The following is a 22,717-nucleotide window of genomic DNA, read 5'->3' as shown; positions in this document are numbered from 1 at the left end:
AGCTATGTTAAACATCCTAGAGACACCCAGTTCTTGTCTCTCTGGAAGCCCTGGGTATAATACAATGCCTCAAGTCTCTTCTCACGTATCCCTGCTTTTCTATTTCTGCCTCCACCCCCCAAAATCAGAGAAATTCTAAACAAGATTAGAATTTTTGAACTAGCATTGGCTTATTCCTACAAATTCCCTTCTTTTCTTTTCTTCAGACGTTAGCATTCTCTGTGTTTATTATGCTCCAGTGTTACGTCCCTCCCAATTTATTTACAACCCATTAAAAGCCAAACATTTGGAAGCAAATCCAGTGTAAATATTGGAAGGATTCCTGGTTCTAATTGAGATATATTGACTTAGTCTTCACATACTCAAAGCATGCATTTTAGCATTTTTCTTTTCATTTACCCTGTGGATTCTATCTTAACTGCACACACACACACACACACACACACACACTCAATTTTAAAAAATAGGTCTGTGCTCAAGCAGGAATTGTCAAAATAAAAGTAGACTAAGGTCTTTGAAGAGAGGCCTTAAGAGCACACTGCTCCCCAGTGTCATTGGTTTCAGAATGGCTTTACTAGACTGAAAAGTAAAGTTTCTTCTTTCCGATTACAAAAGTAATAAATGACTGTGAAGAGGATTTTGAAAATACAAGGGAAACATATCAAGCAAAAGATAATTTTATGTACAATCTCGCCACTAGAGAAAACCACCGTTTACACATTACTATATTTCCCACATATGTTATGGCAATAAAAAAATGTAATCGCTCTAGATAATTTATATCCAGCTTATATTTTTCCTCTTAGTACTTCATAATGAGCATTACATTTACATGCTCTAAAAACATATGTAAACCATGGCATATATGTATTGGCATTCATTTAGCCTTGCTAGGAACTTCAAAAATCTATTCTTCTGCCTAAGAAAATAATTTCTTACGTGTTTGTAGTTCTCAAAGGGCTTTCAGATACTTTAAAAAACTTAGACCCTCAACAGACACGGAAATATATTATTGTCATCTCCATTTCACAGATGAGGAACTGAGTCCTGGAAGATTTGTACCTGGAGGCCAAGATGAGAGGGATCTGGGCCAGGGACCATGGGTATCTGCTTCACCATTGCTGGTGGTGTTAGAGACAGAGGAAAGCTGATGATGACAAAACCTGAGGGTTACAAACTGATCTGAGGACCATGCACAATCTCTCTCTTCATGTTCCCTGCTTCGGTTAACAGTGCCTCCTAGGATCTAAAGTTGAGTGTCCTCTTTAAGAAATCCCCCTTCTTTATGCTAATATTGAATGGCAGGAAAAGTAAGTCTCTCTGGCTCCTGGAAAAATTCTAAACTCTGTGACCTGAAATTAAAGCTGTCTGTGGTCCAGACCCTGCCACCTCTCCTACATCCACCACTGTACACTTGATGCAAGTTTTTCTCCAAGTATGAACTGTATTCCCTTCACAACAGAATCACTTGTGATGATGGTTCATGACAGGTTCTGGGGCTGCATTCAGACCCACTGAAATATAATTTCTGGAGGTGGACATGAGAACCTTCCATTTTAAATAGTTTACAATTCTTAAGTACGAGAAAGGAGCTATGTTCCAGGCAAACTGAACCACTCTCTTTCTTAGTATGCCCATATTCCCCACCCTCTGTGCTTTTCTCAAATGGTTCCTCCCTTCTCCTTCTATATGTTCAACTCTTGCTCATATAGGTTTGGCTGTGTCCCCACTCAAATCTCATCTTGAATTGTAGCTCCCATAGTCCCCACATGTTGTGGGAGGGACCTGGTGGGAGGTAATTGAATTGTGGGGGTGGGTTTTTCCATTGCTGTTCTTGTGATAGCGAATAAGTCTCATGAGATCTGACGGTTTTAAAAAGGACAGTTCTCCTGTACACTCTCTTGCCTGCCACCATGTAAGACATGCCTTTGCTCCTCCTTCGTCTTCTGCCATGATTGTGAGGCCTCCTCAGCCATGTAGAACTGTAAGTTCATTAAAACTCTTTTCCTTTACAAATTACCTCATCTCAGGTATGCCTTTATTAGTAGCATCAAAATGGACTAATATACTCACTCCTCAAAGCCCAGCTGAAATGCCACCTCTATGAACAGCACTACCTCGGTGACACCATCTCTAAATGACATCTCCTTTTTCTGAGCTCCTATGCACTCCCAACTTTTTGAAGGAACCCACATTACTCAGTCTCCTACTGTATTTTAGAAACTGCATTTACTGAGTAACTCTGTCACATATCTTTACATTAGTTACGAAACTTATGGCAACATTTTTTATCTGGAGGAATTATGATGCCTCTACTTGCTTTCAAGAGTCTTAATTTGCACACCTTTGGTCATTCTCTTTGCATACACAGATATTCAGCTGGAACCTGAGTCAAGAGTCTTCATGAAGAAGGAATGGCTCTACATCACTTCTTCTCAAAGACTACTCATGGATGTTTTAAGAAAATCCAGGCCAGTTATCATGGGCAGCAGGGGAAGTGATTCATAAAAGTAAACTGTGCGACTTGAAGTGGAGCTCACAAGTTCAAGTTTATGTAGCAGCGAGGCAGATAATGTAAGTGAATGAAGGAGATTCGGAGCAAGGTGCTAAATAGCTTCAGATATTAGACTTTATATTGGGGCACGGTGGAGGCCATGGTGGTCTAGGGGAGCCTGCCCTGTGCAGAGTCAATAGATTCCAGCTAATCATCACCAGTCACGACTGCAGGCCCAGTGTTGCCAGATACTCTACATTTTTAAGAGAATCCATAAATTGATTTTTATGAGACAGCTCCTGATTTTTTAATATTGACAACTAATTCAAATTGAAAACACCAGGTAGGCAGTGCAGGCCAACACATTTACAGGTAATTTATTTCATGCAGCACAGTGCCATAAACCAGGATTTTACAGCTTTCTCTTTTCCTGAATCACTGTTTGAGTCAGCGCCTTCTATCTTGGGAGTCTGAGGGGAAGGTAGAAATGATTTCAATCCAGTTTTCCTTCCAGTCAAAAAAAAAAAAAAAGTTTGGCAGGCCTTAGATTTGGATATTCCAGAAATTCTGAGGAAGAACTAAGCCAAGTATAGATGCTGTAAATGGGCCCTGACTCCAGGCTCAGAGTCCCTGAGAGGGAGAGATGGGGTACAGTGTTGGGGGGTAGTGGGGATTAGGGTAGAGCAGGCTGCATATGTGACCTAGTAATATCTCACTCTCACGAGGTGTGAGTAATTAAGGAACTGCATGCTGCTTCTACTATCGGAAGCACAGGCTCCTGAGAACCAGTTTGAAGCAGGCTGGGGTAAACTAAGGTGGCTCTGACACTTTCTGATTTCAAGCTGTGGCCTTAGGACCTTGACTATAATTTTTGGCTTTGATGAAAAAAATGTCAGTCGTGGCAGTGACTAGTTAGGGCATTGTTATTTTATAATTTATAAAATTATTATATAATTTGATTGACATACTTACAAACAACATCAGTGTAAGTGATGCGCATTTGCTATTGCATTGGTGACATTTGTGAAAGGAAATGTTTTGTGGGCCTTTTAAGCCCAGGGAATCTCAGGAAAGCAGGGGGAGGAATTGCTTTCAGTTTGTTTGATGTCTGTAATTAGAGGTCATTAGAGGAGTTCCTGTTCTCTTAAGGGTTGTCACCTCTGTTTTCCGTGGCCACATACAGAGGCAGTTATAATTTGCACAAGGTCAGTGAGACCTGTCCCCTAAGTGACAGTGGTAATAAGTGATGTGTGTAGTGAGTGCAGTTAAGTTTGTGTGTGGTGCCATTACTATGGGAGCCCTTCCTTCTACAATATCTGACCTCCTCAGAACACAGCTCACCTACGCTCAAGCGCCCCTTTCAGGTCACTAGGCTCAGCCTCGCACATTGTCTTTCAGGTTAGAAGGGGTCCAGGGCAGCACAGTGCAGTTTTGGCGGGCTCAGGATCTCACAGGAGCCTCGGCACTAAATCTCATACCCGAGTTAAGCAAGCCTCAGCTTCCTTATTCCATTTTTAAACCGTGTGCCCCACATGACATGCCAGGGAAACATGGCACATAGCTAAATTAAGCTGAGTAGCCAACCAAATCCTATGTGCTTTCCTATGCTGAAGAGAGAGGCCCTTTATTGTTCTACCTCATAAACCTGGGACCAGCCCCATGAACCAAGGGGCAGGAACAGGGGAACCTTGACAATTGCCTGGTAGTTGCCGTAACCTGACTTGCATTTTGAGCGCTTGACTCATCCTGACGTTAGTTGAACAACTGTCTGTTTCCTTTGTGGTTGCCTGGACGATTCAGATGCCCATTATTTTTAATAAAATAAAATAAATATACATATTTTAATACAATAAACATAATGATAAATTTACATTTTAATAAAATGCAATTAAATAAAATATTCTTTTTGATAAAATAAAATGTATTAAAAAATCTTATTTTCCATTATATCAGAACTTTTCTGGGAAATTCTTCTGTATCAACTCTGTTCTCTGCAGAGCATCTAGTTAAGTGGCAGCATGAACCCGTTTATTAAGGAGCACCACAGGACAAGGAACCTGTGTCTGGCAGGAGTAACCTCAGTCTGCTCCTCTCACCTTTGAGAGAGAAGACTGGCCAGTTTTGCTTATTTTTTTGGTCTCATAAGCGAACGTGCTGCATATTTCACAGACGGCAGAAAAGAGGAAGCTCATATTCCTCTGGACACTACGAGGCGCCAGGGCTTAGAGTCCACATGTCACTGTGGGTGAGAGGGGCGATTCAAAGCCTCTGTCTTCCTAGTGGTTAACAAATGTCCTCTCTCCCAGGAGAGAGAGTGTGAAACAATAAGGGCGTGTGAGAAATAGCTCTTAGCTGGCCCGGGGAGCTCAAGCCCAGGTGCACATCAAAACGAGTACCACAGACACTTCAATGCCAAGCTTGCTGTTCTGAGACATCCAAATGCCCGGCTGCTGAGGTGAACAGCGGCCAAATGGATTCCAGAAATCTCGTGGGAACAGTATCTGCTGCTGCGGCTTCTCTGTGGCTCATTCGAACCTCTGGTACATAAAGACGATTAGAAAAGATAACTTTTCAACCACCAGGGCAAGATGTTTACAAAGGCCTGGGCTAACCATTCAGGCCACATGTTTTTATTGTGTTCTACTCCACCCCACCCCCACCCCTACAATATCTGTGAGTGTAAAGAGCTCCACCCTTTCACGACATTCCCTCATTCTTTCATCAAATGTTCTGAAGCCCTTCGTATCCCAGCAAAACTGGCATGTGGCTGCTGAAGTCGGCGGCTACTGCAAATTAGTAAATAGTGCTTCAATAGTCGGCCTACGAAGTGTCTGTTCTGACCACACGTTTCAACTACCCAGAGTGACAAGGGTAAACACAACAGACTGGGCATTAAGCCTGGGTTAGTGGTTTTCCATGAAGCCCTACAGAAGAGTGACAGGGCCGCCATAGGGAATTGGGTAGAGAGGCAGAGTTTTGGAACCCCCACGCCCACTTTAATCAGAACAACCCCGCTTAGCGCTTTCAAAATTGTTGCTATGAGTATTGTTTTAATATATATTGGACTTAGGTGTACGTTATCATTGAAAGAAAAAGAAAGCCTAAACAATACCTGAGTATTAAAAAGAAGTTATAACTTCTTTCTGCCACCTTCCAAGTCCCACCTTCTACAATATGGAGACAGCAAAGACACTTTGGAATTAATCATGGTTACTTGGAATTATTTGTAGTTTCTGAGTCATCACCTATATGCTAACTACTAAAAAGTACTATTTTTGGCCCCAATACAATTCTCTCAACACATTCGAGTAGTTACTATATACGAGACACTCTGCTACGTGCTGGGAATAGAAGTAACACACCCGCTTGGTATCAGCTGCCTAGGGACAATTCAACTTCTGTTGCCTTAGATGGTTTAAACCAAACTTAGCATCTTTTTCACCTTTCTTTTTTACTGCTCCAGCTACAGTCATCCAACATACACCAAGTTGGCTTTCCCTATTTATTGAAGTGTCAATTTATATGATCATTTTTCATACTTTGTCTTCTTTTGTTGCATGAATCACTTCTTTCAGATTGACTTCAATTCCTTGTCCTGATATAGTACTTTAATAGTTTATACCTGGATTACAATCCTCAGTAGATGTTTCTTCAGAGAAGACATCCGTGGAATAGCTGTAATGGCATTAAGGTTGAGGGGAGGGGAAGAGTATGCAGCCCTCCTGAAAGACTGCCATTCACTAACTCAGAGTCAGAGGAAAGGAGCCCAACGTCCCCTGAGTGGTAGGAGAGGAGAGTCAAGATCCCCTGTGGGATATGTGGGACCAGGAGACCAACCTCCTCCCGTTCCGTGGTGGTAACCCCTCCAGGGGCCAGGAGGAATTTGATGAGAATTTGGTGTCTCAGCACTGTTCTTGGTAGGAAGTGATCCAGAGAAACAACTATTCTGGCATTTTGACCCAAGTCCTTAATAGTACCCCTCTAGTGCCATCCTTCATCATCTCATCCTTCAAAGCTCTGTTGAAGCTCTATTTCCTCCCCAGAAACGCCCCTGTAATGTTGCCATTTCCTGACTTCTTTCCCACTCGATAACTGCATTTGCCAAGTAGCTTCCCCTTCACACTGCTCTAGCCTTTCATTTCTTTGGCATTTTGTTATAGGTATTCAGTGCAGGCTTTTTACTAATTGCTTAATTGTCTTTCAAGGATATCAGGCAGCAAACAAGGCCTGCCTTTCCTTTTTTTTTCCTTCTGTGCTAGAGATATCCAAGAAATATGAGTTGCTGGATTAATTTGTGCTCAACCCATTAATTTAGGGGGAATAGTGTATAGAGAATCTGGTCTTTGCCATGTATTGACTAAACCCATGTGCATATTCAGAAATACTGAAAAGCTTTTCTATAAGTGAGGGACTAGCCATCAGCAATAAAATCTACTTAAAGATTCTTTGTGATCATGCTCTGATGATTAGAGTTTGCTTAGAAATATTTACTAGTCGTGTGTATGTGTGGGTGTCACTGCTTCTTGAAGAGTTTCTTACAAGAGTAAAAGTCTCAGAATTATTTATGTTGTCTGAGAAGTAACCCAATACATTCATTCCTTTTCTTTCATTTATGTTTAGATATTGCATGCAGCAAACTGAATATGAAACTCCTGTCACTGCAGAAATAATAGAAACATCTTTCCATAGCTTTGACTTTCTTCCAGGGGATGACTGGGACATCACAACAGAGGAACACAGTCATGACCTTTAATGTTCCTCTTTAATGGGGTGGATGGTAGGAGGAATTTCAGGGAATGATATGCCAAGTGACTCCCACTGAGCACTCTGAACTCATGAGTTTTGTAGTCTTTCAAGTTAGATGACTCTATTTTGTTGACTACAAAATAATATATTTATTTATTGCAAAAAAAAGTCCTTTATGAGAAATGTGACTGGGGATTTAATCTGCAGTCTAATGCTGATAGAAGAAAACTTTAATGAGGATTTTGTGGTCCAATTGTTTCTTCCACTACTTCAGAATGTTTTCGGTCACACAGGGTTAAGATAATGGCCATCAGGCCATTTCATTCTTCACATTTCTGGTCACAGATAAATGAGAATACGCTTCCCTGCTGTGCAAACATCCTTTTTATTAATACTGGGTGAACAAGAATGTAAGCACATTTGGCTGCAGAGAAAACTAACAGAATTGGAAATGCAGAGTATTAAAGCTCAGAGTCTAAGATCAGGCTTTCAAAGTATAGGTGAGCAAAAAAAAAAAGTATCACAGAATGAGCAGCAAAGCTGAAATGAAAATGGCTCAGCATAATAAACCTGTAGTGTGACACCAATGGGTTTCACTGGTATATCCAAGGGACCAGCACATGTTTCACTCTTGTAGAAAATAGTTATCAGGCTGGACACAGTGGCTCAATTCTGTAATCCCAGCACTTTGGGAGGCCGAGGTGGGCGGATCAAGAGGTCAGGAGTTCAAGACCAGCCTAACCAATATGGTGAAACCCCATCTCTACTAAAAATACAAAAAATTAGCCAGGCGTGGTGGCGGGTGCCTGCAATCCCAGCTGCTCGGGAGGCTGAGGCAGGAGAATTGCTTGAACCCGGGAGGCAGAGGTTGTGGTGAGCTGAGATCACACCACTGCACTCCAGCCTGGGCAACAGAGCAAGACTCTGTCTCTCCAAAAAAAAAAAAAAAACCTCAGAAATGAGGACAGCTCACACTGTCTCTGAGATACAATAGTTAATGGGTGCTCACACCATTCATCTGATCTGATCTTATAACACTCATTACTTATGCAGATATTTGACAATGAACCCCTAGGTGTCTTGTGACACATATTCTCATATATCATAACTTAGCTCTTAAATCACCGTTTTATTTTATCCTATTCATGGCATATCTTCCCGTATAGAGTCTAAACAATTTAAAGTCAAGGATCTTGCCTGCTTTATTGGTCTGGGGGAAAGAAAAGTCCTTAAACCTTAAACACAGTGCAGCTGCCTTTGAATAAATGCTCTTTGGATTCTAAACTAGTGAGAAAAGACATACATATTTCTACTTCTGTTCATGAGCATAGATGTAGGCTAGATGTGCAAGGTAGTCTCTGCCTATGCATTCTATACCAACCAAATACACGAAACAACCGCCAACCAGTCAGGCAAAGGACCAAGCCTAAGAGAGTTGCTCAAATTTTGAAACAGTTGTCCTTTCCATGTAAAAAAAAAAAAAAAAAAATACATGTAGCTAGCTTCTACATTACTAGGCTAGCCTCCCTGCCCTAAAGATCAGCTTGAACTGAGTGGAAACTAGATTGAATATAGATTCAGTGGTATAAATACTGCACCTGGGCAGAAATGACAACATACAGGTTTCCAAATAGGAGAATTCAGCCCATTTTTCACTTAACGATTCTTCGAAGCTTCAGACATTTCATTTCATCAGTGGGAAATGAGAAGAATTCTATGGATTCATAAAAACATGTAGTTCCTATTAAGTCATATTAACCATGTTCTTTTTGAAAGATAGCTCACGTTGAAACTACAAATGCCCACCTGTAACCACGAATTTCAGTGATAAAATCATTAATGGCCATTGACTTTGTAGGAATAAAGCAATGTGTTCAAAGTAGACCTTATAATTAGGAGAATGTGCTGTAATCAAGGGTCCATATCCAGACAACTGAAGGAAAAAAGGACCATTTGGTGGAGAAAGGGCCTTGACTCTTTTGATTTTGCAGGACTTCAATAATGTTGGCTCAGTTTGACTTCTCAAGGCTGGAATATGACCAATATATTAGCAATGCTGATTGGCTTTGATGAGAGGTTTCTGAAAAGAAATACATGCATAGAAGTAAATGAAAACCTTAAGCAAAATTTGGTTTCATAGGTCAGCTATCTGGATTTGAAAACATAATCCTACCTGATCATTCTCTTTGTTCATTTGTGTTTTCTTTGTTCTCTTTCTCCCTCCTGCTTTCTCTCTCATCTCTTTATTTTATTCTTCCTTTTTGTAATATGCTTCTCTTAGAATAAGATTTTCATCTTCAAATGCTGCATTTTCAAGAAAATGTTGAATTTTTAAAATACAATAAGCTGATTTGCAATCAGTGAATGTACACGGGTGCAGGATAGGCTTTGAATTGTGCTGACATCCCACTGATGTGAATGGGGACATGCAGGAGCCCCGTCTTTGTAGACTTCTGGCAGTACAAGGATAAGTAACAAAATAAAGAAAGACTCTCTATGAGCAGTGTGATCTGCGAAGATGAGACAGAGACCCTGGGATCTGAGTGACTGTGAAATACCCCTAATGAACTCTCTGGCTCCCTTCCCTCTGAGCTCCCTTCCAGAGTAGGGAAGCCTACTCAGCAAGCCATCACGCTTGAAAGTGCGGCAGTTGGAAGAAGAAAGACAAAAGTCTGAGGCTGAAGGGAGATTCTGAATTAGTGATGAGCTGCTGCATCCCACATGCAGAGGCTTCTTTCAATTCCTGGGGAAAGTGTTTTATTAAACACACCACACTCCTTTGCAGTGTCCTTCGTTAACTTTCTTTTTTGCTAATATGGTAGCTGGAAATAAGCAGATTGAGTTTTCTATTTATCTACGAGCTATGTAAACAGCTACTACAGCCCAGTGAGGCAAGCAGCAGGGTGATATTTGAAGAGTCTTGTTATATTTATATTGAATCTGGCAAAACACTCATTGGCCACATTCAGGGGCTGTGGAAGCTACTTACAAAAGATGTGTCCTGGAGGAAATTTGGACCTGGAACACATTCGGTGCAAATTTGATTTTATCTTTTTTATCTTTCCACTATCCACACTTGATTTCCTCCCCCCCTCCCCTTTCTCTGTCTCTCTCTCTCTCTCTCTCTCTCTCTCTCTCTCTCTCTCTCGCCTGTGCTTCTGATTTTATTTTGATTTCTCCCAAGCGGTTCTTATACAAAGATAACATAATTAATTAATTGGATCAGTTCAGAATGAAAATGCTTAAATTGATTATTTAGACGTATGGAACAAAAAGCAAAACAAAACACCAACACAACAACAATCCTGGCATTTCACTGGGTTTTCTCTCTTGATAGTTGTGTCCCATGGTCCTGGGAAACAGCCCTTTTTCAAATGTAAATTTTCAACCTCAGAAATGATTGATCTGGACCCACCTTCCTGGAGCAGCCCATTCAGACAGTCAGGCTCTTGCACATAATAAGCCACCCTCTGGGCAGCAAGAGCAGACCCAGGACTGGGGACCAGGGGTGAATTACCCACTGGAGATAATACAGTAGCTAGTATTCCGCCTGCAGAGATCAAGTGTCTGATGGTGGAGATCTGACAAATATCACAGGGACAATACCGTTTTGTTTTTACAGCACACAGGTATACACACACACATACACACACACGTATGGTAATTTAGAAAATAGATTGTTCTTGATAATTGAATATTCTGCCCAGCGAAATTTGTCCATTCTCAGATTCTCAATAAATTAAATACTATAGAGCTTCAATATCCAATACTACAATGCTATGAAAATAATTTGGTCTCTCTGAGGATTCTATTGTTTATGGAATTTTGTAGCATTTATTAGCTAAGTCCAGGAATAATTAAGGGAAAGGCAAGATGGGGAGTGGGTTAACTCAGATTTCTTTTACTGTTGTAATTTTCTCACCAACGTAATTTTTGCAAAGGGCGTTTCAACTGGTGAAGTTAACATTGATCACTGATTAAGGTAGTGTCTTCCTGATTTCCTCAGCATGAAGTTACTGTTTCCCCTTTTAATACTGTCTTCTTAGTAAGGAAGTCACTAAGTCCAGCTTAAATTTAAGGAGAGAACAATTATGCTCCACATTCTAGAGTTTTTTGTTTTTGAAATATTTTTTGAAATTCTTTTGTAAGGAAGATTTGTCACTTTCTCCCTATTTGTGTATTTATTTATTCAATGACTTATTTATATCAGTATAGATGCATATATGTAAATGCATATATTTTATACTTTGGGTTATAATCTAATACTAACTTATTTTGTTACTCAAATTGTTCTAGCCTTGGCCTTGGGAAAAAATAGTGTTGATGTGTACAATTGCAACAACTCTAAGACTGTCTTTTGTAGCATGGCTCCAATAATTGTAGTAACTGAAGTGAAGTGAAAGCAAATTTTGAGCAAATTTCTATAAGAGAAACTCCTAGAGTGCAGCCAGGATGCTGCACAATAGGTACCACTCAGTGGTGGAGCAGCAGTTTGTGGTGACGGTTACATGCCTTAATGAAGGTAATAAAAAGTAAGATATGCAATGGAGAGCTGATGTTGCATCTGATCACATTGGAAGGAAGCTTTGTACCAACTGATGACAAGTTTGTGTTTTAGACTATACTGCTTTGAAGATGATGCCTACCTAAATGGATGAGAAATATTAACACAAAGAATATATAACATAAATTTCAATTTTACTGTTACTTATTGCAATATATTGAGAATGAAAATTTCTATCATTGGAACAATGAACACACTAACCTGTAACTTACAGTCCTACACGTGAACTACGAACTGTCACATAGTGAGCTAATCAAGTATGAAAATTAGGTCTTGTAAACAACATGGGTACTTGGTTTTTATGAGAGAGGGAAAAAGAAGAAATGGAAATAGTAGCATGGTTTTTGGCAGAAAAAATATTGCATTAAAGAAATGTTACCTGGGGAGATGAAAGTTAGTTACCAAAATCAGCCTAATTTTCATACAAAACGTAACAGAACATTATCATATATACTGGATATACACAATTTTTAGAATTGATTCCTATAAAATATGTTCCTCCACTTCCCTTTATTTCACAGGTCCTTTGTTATTTTGGAACATCTTAATGCAGCCATGTCTGGGAAGGTTCTTAAAATGTTCACACTCAAGAAAAGTATGTGCTCTATTTTTGTGTTTTAGGAAATCAAGAGCTTTCATGACTCAAACATGTTTACCCATGCTATGCCTCTGTCTAAAAAGTTTTCACACACACACACACACACACACTCACTCACTGGCCCCTGTTCATCATTCAGGACTCAGCTCAACCCTCAATTCTCAACAAGTGTTTCCTTGGCTCACTCTTATATTGGTCATCACACTTACTCTCTCTTAAACTCTGTCAAGAAGGAAAACTTTTTTCTCTCCCTCTTATGTTTAGTCCCTGGGGGCATGCAAATTAAAATTTTTGTTAATATTTACATGCATGGCAGTTTACAGAAATTCAAATAAATAGACTTAGAGGCTTATATACCCTTTTAAAAAAGGAAAGAAGGTTTGGACTTCAAGAGACCATAAATTATGCGGAAGTGACTAGGATATATGTGAAGGAACTAATTGAAGGTAAGGGCTATTTTAGTAAGGTCTATTTATGCATACTCGTCTTGGTATTGACTCCCTGTCTTTGATGATAAGAGTATTTCTTCTCTGGGTGATGTCGTGGGAGGAAGGAGGAGTAGTTCAACAATTTATTCTGTGGTTTCAGGCAAATATGGGAGGGCAGAGAACTCTTCCAGCCTCTGTTGATTCTTGATTGCCTTTAGCTCAAAATCATCCTATGCCAAGTGGCATATTTTAGGGTAGCATAGTCTGATCCTCCAATACCCTGTTCTTGACCTTGGTGGCATGTCTCACAATTTTTCAAATTTGTGTAATATTGGTCTCCCCTACTAGACTGCAATCTCACTGAAGGTGAGAGCCTTTTCTACTATTTACTTCTATACACACAACACTGACATAGGTCCTGGCCTCATATATTTATTGAAAAATATATAATTGTGTGAATGAGATAGCACTTAAGCAAAAAATGCTTTTTGATTCGTTAAAATACTTTGGGAGGCCGAGATGGGCAGATCACGAGGTCAGGAGATCGAGACCATCCTAGCTAACACGGTGAAACCTCGTCTCTACTAAAAAAAAATACAAAAAACTAGCCGGGCAAGGTGGCGGGCGCCTGTAGTCCCAGCTACTCGGGAGGCTGAGGCAGGAGAATGGCGTAAACCCGGGAGGCGGAGCTTGCAGTGAGCTGAGATCACGCCACTGCACTCCAGCCTGGGCGAAAGAGCGAGACTCCGTCTCTAAATAAATAAATAAATAAATAAATAAATAAATAAATAATAAATAAATAGCCTCTTTCTTTTATGAGGTTTTAGAACATAATTGACATACTTTGTTGGGAGAAATGCTGATACGCTTTAAATTGTTTATGCCAATAAAACTGCTTATGTAGGAGACTTTAATAAGATGCTTTGTAAATTGTAAGTACTTTTCTATATACAAGTTCAACCTGCCCTAAATTTCTCTAAAGTAGTACCTTCAGTTCTCGAAAAAGGAAACTGAATGAGATGTCAAAAGGTGAAATGGATTAGCTGAACAATAAAATACTTGTGAGAACAGTGAGAAAATGAGCACTGCCTTCTGGTTAGACAGTGAGCAACCTCCAAGGGGCAGCTGGCATCTCACATGACTGATAAGGATGAGGCATCATGAGTGTCATCCCATAGTGTGTAGGTCTGTTGTTTATATTTTCTGGTGTATTGTTTTAGTTTTGCCCCTAAAGTCAGAGACACACTCCACAAGGTCATGCTAACGGTCCCAAGCAGCAAGAATTTTCCTAAATTAGATTTAATCCTCCTTCCTTTCTATGGTCTTAGAGTATGTTATAATGACTGCTATAAGAAATTAGTTTATTACCTTCTAGTAATTTTTTTTTTTTGCTTATATATGAGTTTCACAAACTCATAAGAAATAGTAGTTCTTGCTGTCTTTTAAAGGTATCTAAATTTCATTTCAATCCCCATCTGACCCAGCCAGTGTCAAGTTCTATCTCATTCCCCAGTGAAAAATCCTCCTTGCCTGTTACTGTATAGAAATCCCTGTGTCCTGTCCCTCTGAAGATGTAAAATGGGTTCTCTGGACCCTGGTTACCTCCCTGTGATTAATGTCCTGCCTACTGCTTGAGGTAGAAAGACTCTGCTGTTCCCATGCTGTGGTGAAGCTGGGAGCCTCACCGGGGGCAGCACAAAACCATTTGCTCTGGGATCTGCCACCTCCCTGGGGTGCTGCCAAAGAGAGGGCAAGATTGCCACTCCTCCAGGGAACCCCGCCCCAGGCACACACTTCCTCCCAGCTGTAGGAGTCTCTCTTCCTCTTGTGTCTTGTTTCCTCAGAGAAACACCCTCTCTAACTTCCCCTCTGGGACGCTCAACATCCCTTCCATGAGTTTCGGTCTTAGAAAAGGCAAAAAGAAACATTAACATCTGCTTCTTCTGTTTTCCACCCTGAAAAAGTCCACAAAGCAGAAAAAGGATAAGGAATGACTAAGCTATGTGAAACAGGCGAAGGAAAATTATGAGGAGGACAAACACTCTATTTTTAACATAACATCCTACTATAGCTCTCTCTGCCCTGCTAGACCCGGAGCATCTTGATAGTGGTAAATACATCTTTAAAATTGTTGATATGAAGGTGCCTCGTGTTGTCTTTCGCATAACAGATCCTTCTATGTTGTGGAAAAAAAGGAAGGACAAAAAGAAGGGGTAAAAGAAGGAATGAAGAGAGAGGCAAAAAAGAAAAAAGGTGGGAAAGAAGGTGAGAGAAATATTATACATATCAATGCAATATGCATTGAATATAGAAAATATGCCAATCATGCTGCTAAATACTACTGATAATATAAAAATGCATTAGTTCCCCAGGAGCTTAAAAATCGGAAGAGGAGATGTGTATATAAAAATCTCTAAAACACAACTACTGTGGAGTCATAGTATATACAATACTAGGTATCTACCACATGCACAGTTCCTCTTAGAGACCACCCTGAGGCAGACATACTTTGTCATCGTGATTCCAAACATCTAGCCTGAGATAACTGCATTAGAAGAGGCGTTTGACCCAAAGGCATTTCTTCTGAGATGTAGCCTTTTGTGCAAAGATGAGTTGAGCCAGTCAGTCTCTCTAAAGGATGAAGTGGCTAGCATGGGGAGCTGAGGCTGACAGGACATTACAGCCAGAGACTGGGCAGGTCTCCTGGATCGGGAGGAAACTGCAGTTATGAAAAGCAGAAATTAAGAGGAAGTACAGGTTCCCACATATACCAAAAAGAAACCCCAAAACTGAGCAGATAAAGAATGAAGAAGCATTTCCATAGAGAATGGAGAGAAAAAGAGACATGCCACTGTGTGCATGGTTTTTTGAGAGAGATTTATAGAAACAGAGCAAGCATGTGGCTCAGGATAATGGAGGAACTTGTAGATGGCCTCCGGAGTGGCCTCATCTTGTGACAGTTCCAGCTCTGGCACATATGTATCCTTATTATCAACTCCCTTTCTTAATAAGGTATCAGGTACAAGGCTTTCTGTCCTTTAACTGAAGATACAGGCGAAAACAAGACCCCTGAAGAGAAAAGAGAGTAGAGTCCAGCAGTTCTTGCCCTTCCTCAAAAAAGACGACAGCAACAATCCCTTGCCAAGGGTCCTCACCTCTGGCCAACCCTCAGGGTTACTTGTCCTGGTGCAACTTTAAAATACACTGAGGTCTGGAAATTCTGATGAGTTTAAAAATCAGCAGATCTAAGGTGGAGTCCAAACATTCACTTTTTTTTTTTTTTTTAAACGGGATCAGAGGAATTCTCAGCATAGCCAGAGGTGAGAAGAATGCAGTAGCTATGTCTTTGTATATGAAGCAACTGTGAACGTCTTTAGCCTTTGTGAAAACTCCGTTTTTTGCTCTATTTTGTGAGCCTGGAAAGCTTCAGAGTCTCACTCTTTCTTCCAAGTTAAAAAATATGTCACGATGTCAGTTGTTGTGGTGTTTATCCTGTGATTAGGTATCTGAACAGCCCAACTTAGGAGCCACCATTGTTTTTAATCATCTGCTTTTCTCAGTATTCCATTCTCTCTCTCTCCCTCCCTCCCTCCCTCCCTCCCTTCCTTCCTTCCTTTCTCTCTCTCTTTCTCTCTTTCTTTCTTCCTTTTCTTTCTATTAACTGAATGTCTACTATATTAAAGGAATTGAGCTTGCAGCCTAGCTATTGGGATGAAGACACACCCACATATATACATAATTACAAGCTAAAGTTGTAGGTGACATACGTTATAAGCATAATGTCAACTTCAAGTTAATTATCCGGAAGTTACAAAATAATGTTTGGTAAAATGCCTGATTTCAAGATTGCTTCATCTGTTCACATGGCTCTCAATTTGTAACTTTCCCTTTAAATTCTCTCCTCTTTCCTGAACTGCTGCTTTCTGACCTCAACACCAGTTTGGTGATGTATGGACAATTTTTGCCACTCCCAAATACTTTCCAAATGATTCTGTCATCAAAATATTTACCTCTAGTTAGTGTAAGTTGAATAACAAAGGACAATAATATGCATCAGCATGTGTACCCAGCCCAAAAGACAGGTATATGTAAAAATCACACACTGAGGCGGAAAGACAACCCCAGAAATCAGTAATATAGTCATACTATGTCCTGATTTAATTTGGTAAATATCATCTGGCTACTGGGAAATCATGAGACATGTTGTAGCAACAGAGTAGCATGTCTCCTACAAAAACCCTTTTATTTATTTAATCCAGTTCATTAATAAAGATCTTCTTTTCATTTTCCTGATGTACAAATACTCCAAAACCACGAGCTCACATTTTGACAGCTAATTTTGCAGGATACAATATTTCCTGCTTAACCCAAGAGGAAAAAGAGATGGATGATTGAGATTAATCATTTGTAAAATTATAATTCTGTCACAGATAATAATTTGCAAGAGCTTTCCCTTTTCTGAAATCCCCAGAATGCACTGTAAATTGTCACACTTTGTAACAGAATGTGTAACACATTAGGGGACTCCTAATAAAGCAAGTCTACAAGAAAAACAAACCAATTGCCTTATAATTGGCATATTCTCCCACATGACTATTCTCCTGTGAAGGAACATTGTGCCTTGGGTAAAGAAGGGTTTAAAAATTATTATTCAAGAGGTGGTTATTTCCATCTCTTATTACCATTTGAGCTGTAATGTATGGTATTTCTTTGCCTTGTGTAATTCTGTTAGAATGTACAACTGTGTGCCCAGAAGGTGAACTGATCCCTGTGGACAAATGAGCAAATTCAGAAAATCTTAATTATTTTCCAATTTAAGAAAGACCATCAAAATGGACATCTAAAATTGACTTTTTGAGAATGGCTATATGAGTCCATGATGGACAGGGCTTGCTGTTTTACAAGTAGAACTCTCTGTGAACTTTACCTTATTTTAAAAATCAGTTTTATAGGCACTTATACTGTTTCAACAACAAAAGCAAAGAAACTGTAAGGATTTTATCTAAGGTTGGCAGATAATTCTAAGGTTATATAGGATTTGATGAAGGAAGGTCTATGAGCCTCTATAGTTTCTTGGCCCATGTTTAGCTAAATTGATTAGGGCAGTAAGTATTAAGATCAAGGTTATGAGTTCAATTCCTGTGTGGGTCAGCTAGCTTTGCTACGTCCACATCTGCAGACTATACTCAAATCCAACAGTCTCAGGAATATATCCCAAAGGGGTGCAGTGAAGAGAGAGTTTAAATGAATTAAAATGCTGCCTAATTCTTAAGAAATATTACTCAAAAGGTCTGCTCTCCCAAGAGCTGAACATTCTCACCAACCCCACCGCCACCACTTTAGTTTGAGTCATTATTATTTCCTGCCAAGATTATTGCAATAGCTTCCAGCTCTTCTCCCTGCTACATCCCTTGCCTTCTTCAGACTATTTGCAACAAAGCAGCAGAGTGATCCTGTTAAAATGAAAGTCAGAACATACTACTCTTCTGCCCAAAACTCTCTGATGGCTTCCCAACCAACTCCAAGTAAGAGCCAAAGTCCATACTCTAGGCCATTTGCATTCCTCTTCATCTAGTCTTTCCAGTCTTTCCTGAACCCAATGGCAATCTCTCCTCCCACTCCCTCAGTGACATCTGGCATAAGCTCCACAGTAAACTTCAGCTTTCACAACATCTTAGGAAAAGGCTGTTTATCAGCAGAATTTGCTACATAACCTAGTACCTGAGAAAAGGAGGGCAAAAGACCTGGCTTCCTTCTTGAAATCAGGAGTGAGAGAAAAATGAGGACAAAAACATAAATAGATCCCATTGTTGATGAGCCATAAAAGCTCACAAATATACACAACATAATATTTTAATATTTCATAAATACAAATTATCCCACTATGCATAAACAGAAGTCCCTGATTGCCTCAAAGAAAGAAAGAACTTCCCTAAATCTTTTGTAAGCACACAGCCCAAGGCAGTAGTGTGTGACACAATTTAAAGCAGGAGGTGGTTTAGGAAGTTTTGCTCTGAGCCTCCATAAAGTAGGGTAAAAATACACAAGACCAGAAATAAGGTGCTTAGAAATATTGGAAGAAAATGATAAAAAATTTCTTTGACTATGCATTAGCGAACTTAGTGAGGGCAGTCACCTAAGATAATTTTTTTTAGCAGTTAACTCTCTAAGCGAAAATACAATTGAGAGGTGAAGCTGGCTGAGCTTCTGGGTCCGGTGGAGACTTGGAGAACTTTTCTGTCCGGCTAAAGGATTGTAAACGCACCAATCAGCACTCTGTATCTAGCTAAAGGTTTGTAAATGCACCAATCAGTGCTCCGTGTCTAGCTAAAGGTTTGTAAACACACCAATCAGCACTCTGTAAAGGACCAATCAACACTCTGTAAAATGGACCAATCAGCGCTCTGTAAAATGGACCAATCAGCAGGACATGGGCGAGGCCAAGTAAGGGAATAAAAGCTGGCCACCTGGGACAGCAGCACTAACCCAGTTGGGTCTCTTTCTATGCTGTGGGAGGTGTGTTCTTTAACTCTTCACAATAAATCTTGCTGCTGATTACTCCCTGAGTCTGTGCCACCTTTAAGAGCTGTAATACTCACTGTGAAGGTTTGCAGCTTCACCCCTGAAGTCAGTGAGACCATGAACCCACTGGGAGGATCAAACAACTCTGTAGGTGCCATACTGAAGAGCTGTAACACTCACTGGGAAGGTCTGCGGCTTCACTCCTGAAGTAAGCGAGACCACGAACCCATCGGAAGGAAGAAACTATGGACACATCTGAACATCTGAAGGAACAAATTCCAGACACACCATCTTTAAGAGCTGTAACACTCATCATGAGGGTCGGCAGCTTTATTCTTGAAGTCAGCGAGACTAAGAATCCATCCGAAGGAACCAATTGCGCTAACACAATGATTTACGTTTACAAACTCATATAATCTCACTCGAGCATGTGATGTGCATATGGCATTCATGCATTCACAAAATATTTAATGAGTACCTACTATGAGTGAGGCATGGTTCTAGATGCTGGTTTGTAAACTAATGAACAAAGTAGAGAAGAACCCTGCTTTCATGGGGACTACACTCCAGTGGAAGGGAACTATTAAAGACAGTAAGTCTGTTGTATTCTCTGTTAGAAATTGGCACGTGCTATGGTTTAAACAAAAATGTGGACTTCCACAAGGGACACCAAGGATCCTGGGGGTAAGGTTGGCACTGGACGTGTGTAGCTATATGTTGTCCATATTTCAGAATAGCAAGGAGAACATTATTATCCCCATCCTATACATCTTGGAATTCTTAGCTGTTGGCTAGCAGAGATGTGCCTGCAGCTCAGCATTTTTTGTTGTTTGTTTTGTTTTAAAGATTCTTTAATATTCTTTAGTTTATACCTTACTGATCCCTTAATGAAATAACATCATGTTGACAGGAAGTCCTTTCCCTCTTACTGAATGCCTTACTTTAAAAGCATTTTTGCGTGCCAAGCACTTGGGGCCAAGCCTAACCCCACACACTAGGGTTTGGTTTCTGTGTAGCCAGGAACTATCTACATACCCCCACGCTCCCATGCCTGCAGAAGCGGCAAGCATGGGCGGAGGGCCTCATGTTCTGTTGACACCAGGACATGGTCAGCTCAGTCTTTATGGACACGTGGTTTATATAAGATTTCTTTAAGACAAAAAAATGAAAAATATGATAAATATATGGCAATATTTTATTAAAATGAAACATTTTTCAAAGATGTCCTTGGGATTTCTCACTCACTACCAACATTTCTCGGTAGCAAGTATTGTGACTGTCTCTAGAAAATGTGTATTCAAAGGTTGTTTCCAAGTTTAAATTGGTAAGTAAAAATGAAAAAAATAAAAATGAAAAGAAAGGAAGACCAGCATCTCAGAAATTTTTAATCTTTATGTTGATTTTTTTTTTTTTTTTTTTTTTTTGTGATGGCATTCTCACTCTGTTGCCCAGGCTAGAGTGCAGTGGTGCGATCTCAGCTCACTGCAAGCTCCACCTCCCAGGTTCCCGCCATTCTCCTGCCTCAGTCTCCTGAGCAGGAGTAGCTGGGACTACAGGTGTCTGCCACCACTCCTGGCTAATTTTTTTTTTTTTTTTTTTTTTGTATTTTTAGTAGAGATGGGGTTTCACTGTGTTAGCCAGAATGGTCTCGATCTCCTGACTATGATCTGCCCACCTCAGCCTCCCAAAGTGCTGGGATTACAGGCGTGAGCCACCGCAGTAAGGGAAAACTGCGGGGTGGGGGGTGGGGGGAAAGGCCTGGAGAATGGCTGAGAGTCTTGACTTTCTATAATATACAAAGGCGATTTGTGTTTACCCTGTAAATGACTATTTTCTGTAGCCTTTTTTTTTTTTTTTTTTGCCTATTGCTTTTGGTGTCTCCCCTGTTATAAGAATATGAAATACTCCTGTATCTTTAAAATCAGTGATATTCCTAAACATCTGGATTTCTTGGACATCTGCCTTAGACTACTCACCACTCACGAGAAACAGGAGATCACCATTACCACAAATAACATCTAGCCCTGCTAGGAGTTAACTGATATACTGAGCTATGAAATTCATCCTGGGTTCAAGAGACATGAGCCTGAAGAGAATCAGATGGTGGGTCTAATGGAAACATTAACGAACTCTGCCATTCTTGTCTATATCTTCTTCATTTGGACTGTATGCAAGCCGCCGCGCTTCTAAACTAACAAAAGAGGCTATGCCTACACACGATCAAAACAGCTAGCGGAAAACTGGAAAATCCAATCCGCCACGTGTTTTGCCTGCATAATCTCTTATGGCCAGTTTGACTAATTGTTTTCACTATGTTGAATCTTTTCATTTTAATACCTGCTTTTTTCTCTATAGGATAATGTATATTCACTGCGGAAAATATACACAATTTAGTACAAATGTGTTTTTTTAATCCAGAATTCCCATACTGTTAACATTTTTGTATATCTCTTTCAAGCCTTTAAATAAATGCCATATCTTTCTCTATGTGTATATGTATGTTTGTGTGTTTGTAGTTTTACATATATTCTCTCCATACTATTTTATAACCTATTTCTCTTGGCTAAAAATAAATTATAATTATTTTCCTAGGTTATTAAATATTATTTTCCAGCATGAATTTAATTATTGAATAGCACCATAATTTTGAACAATCACCTGTTGTTGTATAGCTAAACTGCTTCAAATTTTCAAAGCTATAAATACCTAAAATACTGATGAACAATCTTACACGTAAATTTTGTCCATGTCCTTATTTTAATTTTGTCCAGTTCGTGGCTACACAGAAACCAAACCCTAGTGTATGGGGTTAGGCTTGGCCCCAAGTGCTTGGCATGGAAAAATGCTTTTAAAGTAAGGTGTTCAGTATGAGTGAAGGGACTTCCTGTCAACATGATGTTATTTGATTAACTAAGGGGTTATTATACATTTTTATTATAATCCAAATGAATTTTTGCTGGAATTATATTGATAAAATTGACTAGGAATTGGGCTTGACACGAAAGAGCCTAGGTAAATTTGTTTAATAAATACTTGCTTTCTTTTAGTCTCATGGGATAAAAACCAGCAGAATAATACTATTTTAAAATTCAATACTGATGTATTCAGTGAAGTGCTTTTACATACATAAGCTCATTTTGATAGCAAAACTTACATCATCTCTGCGTGCTTGCTGGGAAAAAAGGAAGAGAGCCAACACTTCCTGGCCTGTGCTAGTCTTTGCATATGTTATCTCATTATGGTGGGATTTAAACAGGTGGCTGAGACTTGATTAACGTATTGCTATTACTCAGGGTATTAGATGCATAGTGATCAGCAGCAATTCAGAGACAGGAGTGTTTGAAGCTCTGTCTTCTATTGAATGT

The sequence above is a fragment of the Macaca mulatta genome, chromosome 12 (assembly GCF_049350105.2).
Source record: "Macaca mulatta isolate MMU2019108-1 chromosome 12, T2T-MMU8v2.0, whole genome shotgun sequence".
NCBI lineage: Eukaryota > Metazoa > Chordata > Mammalia > Primates > Cercopithecidae > Macaca > Macaca mulatta.
Note: the sequence above shows the minus strand (reverse complement) of the source record.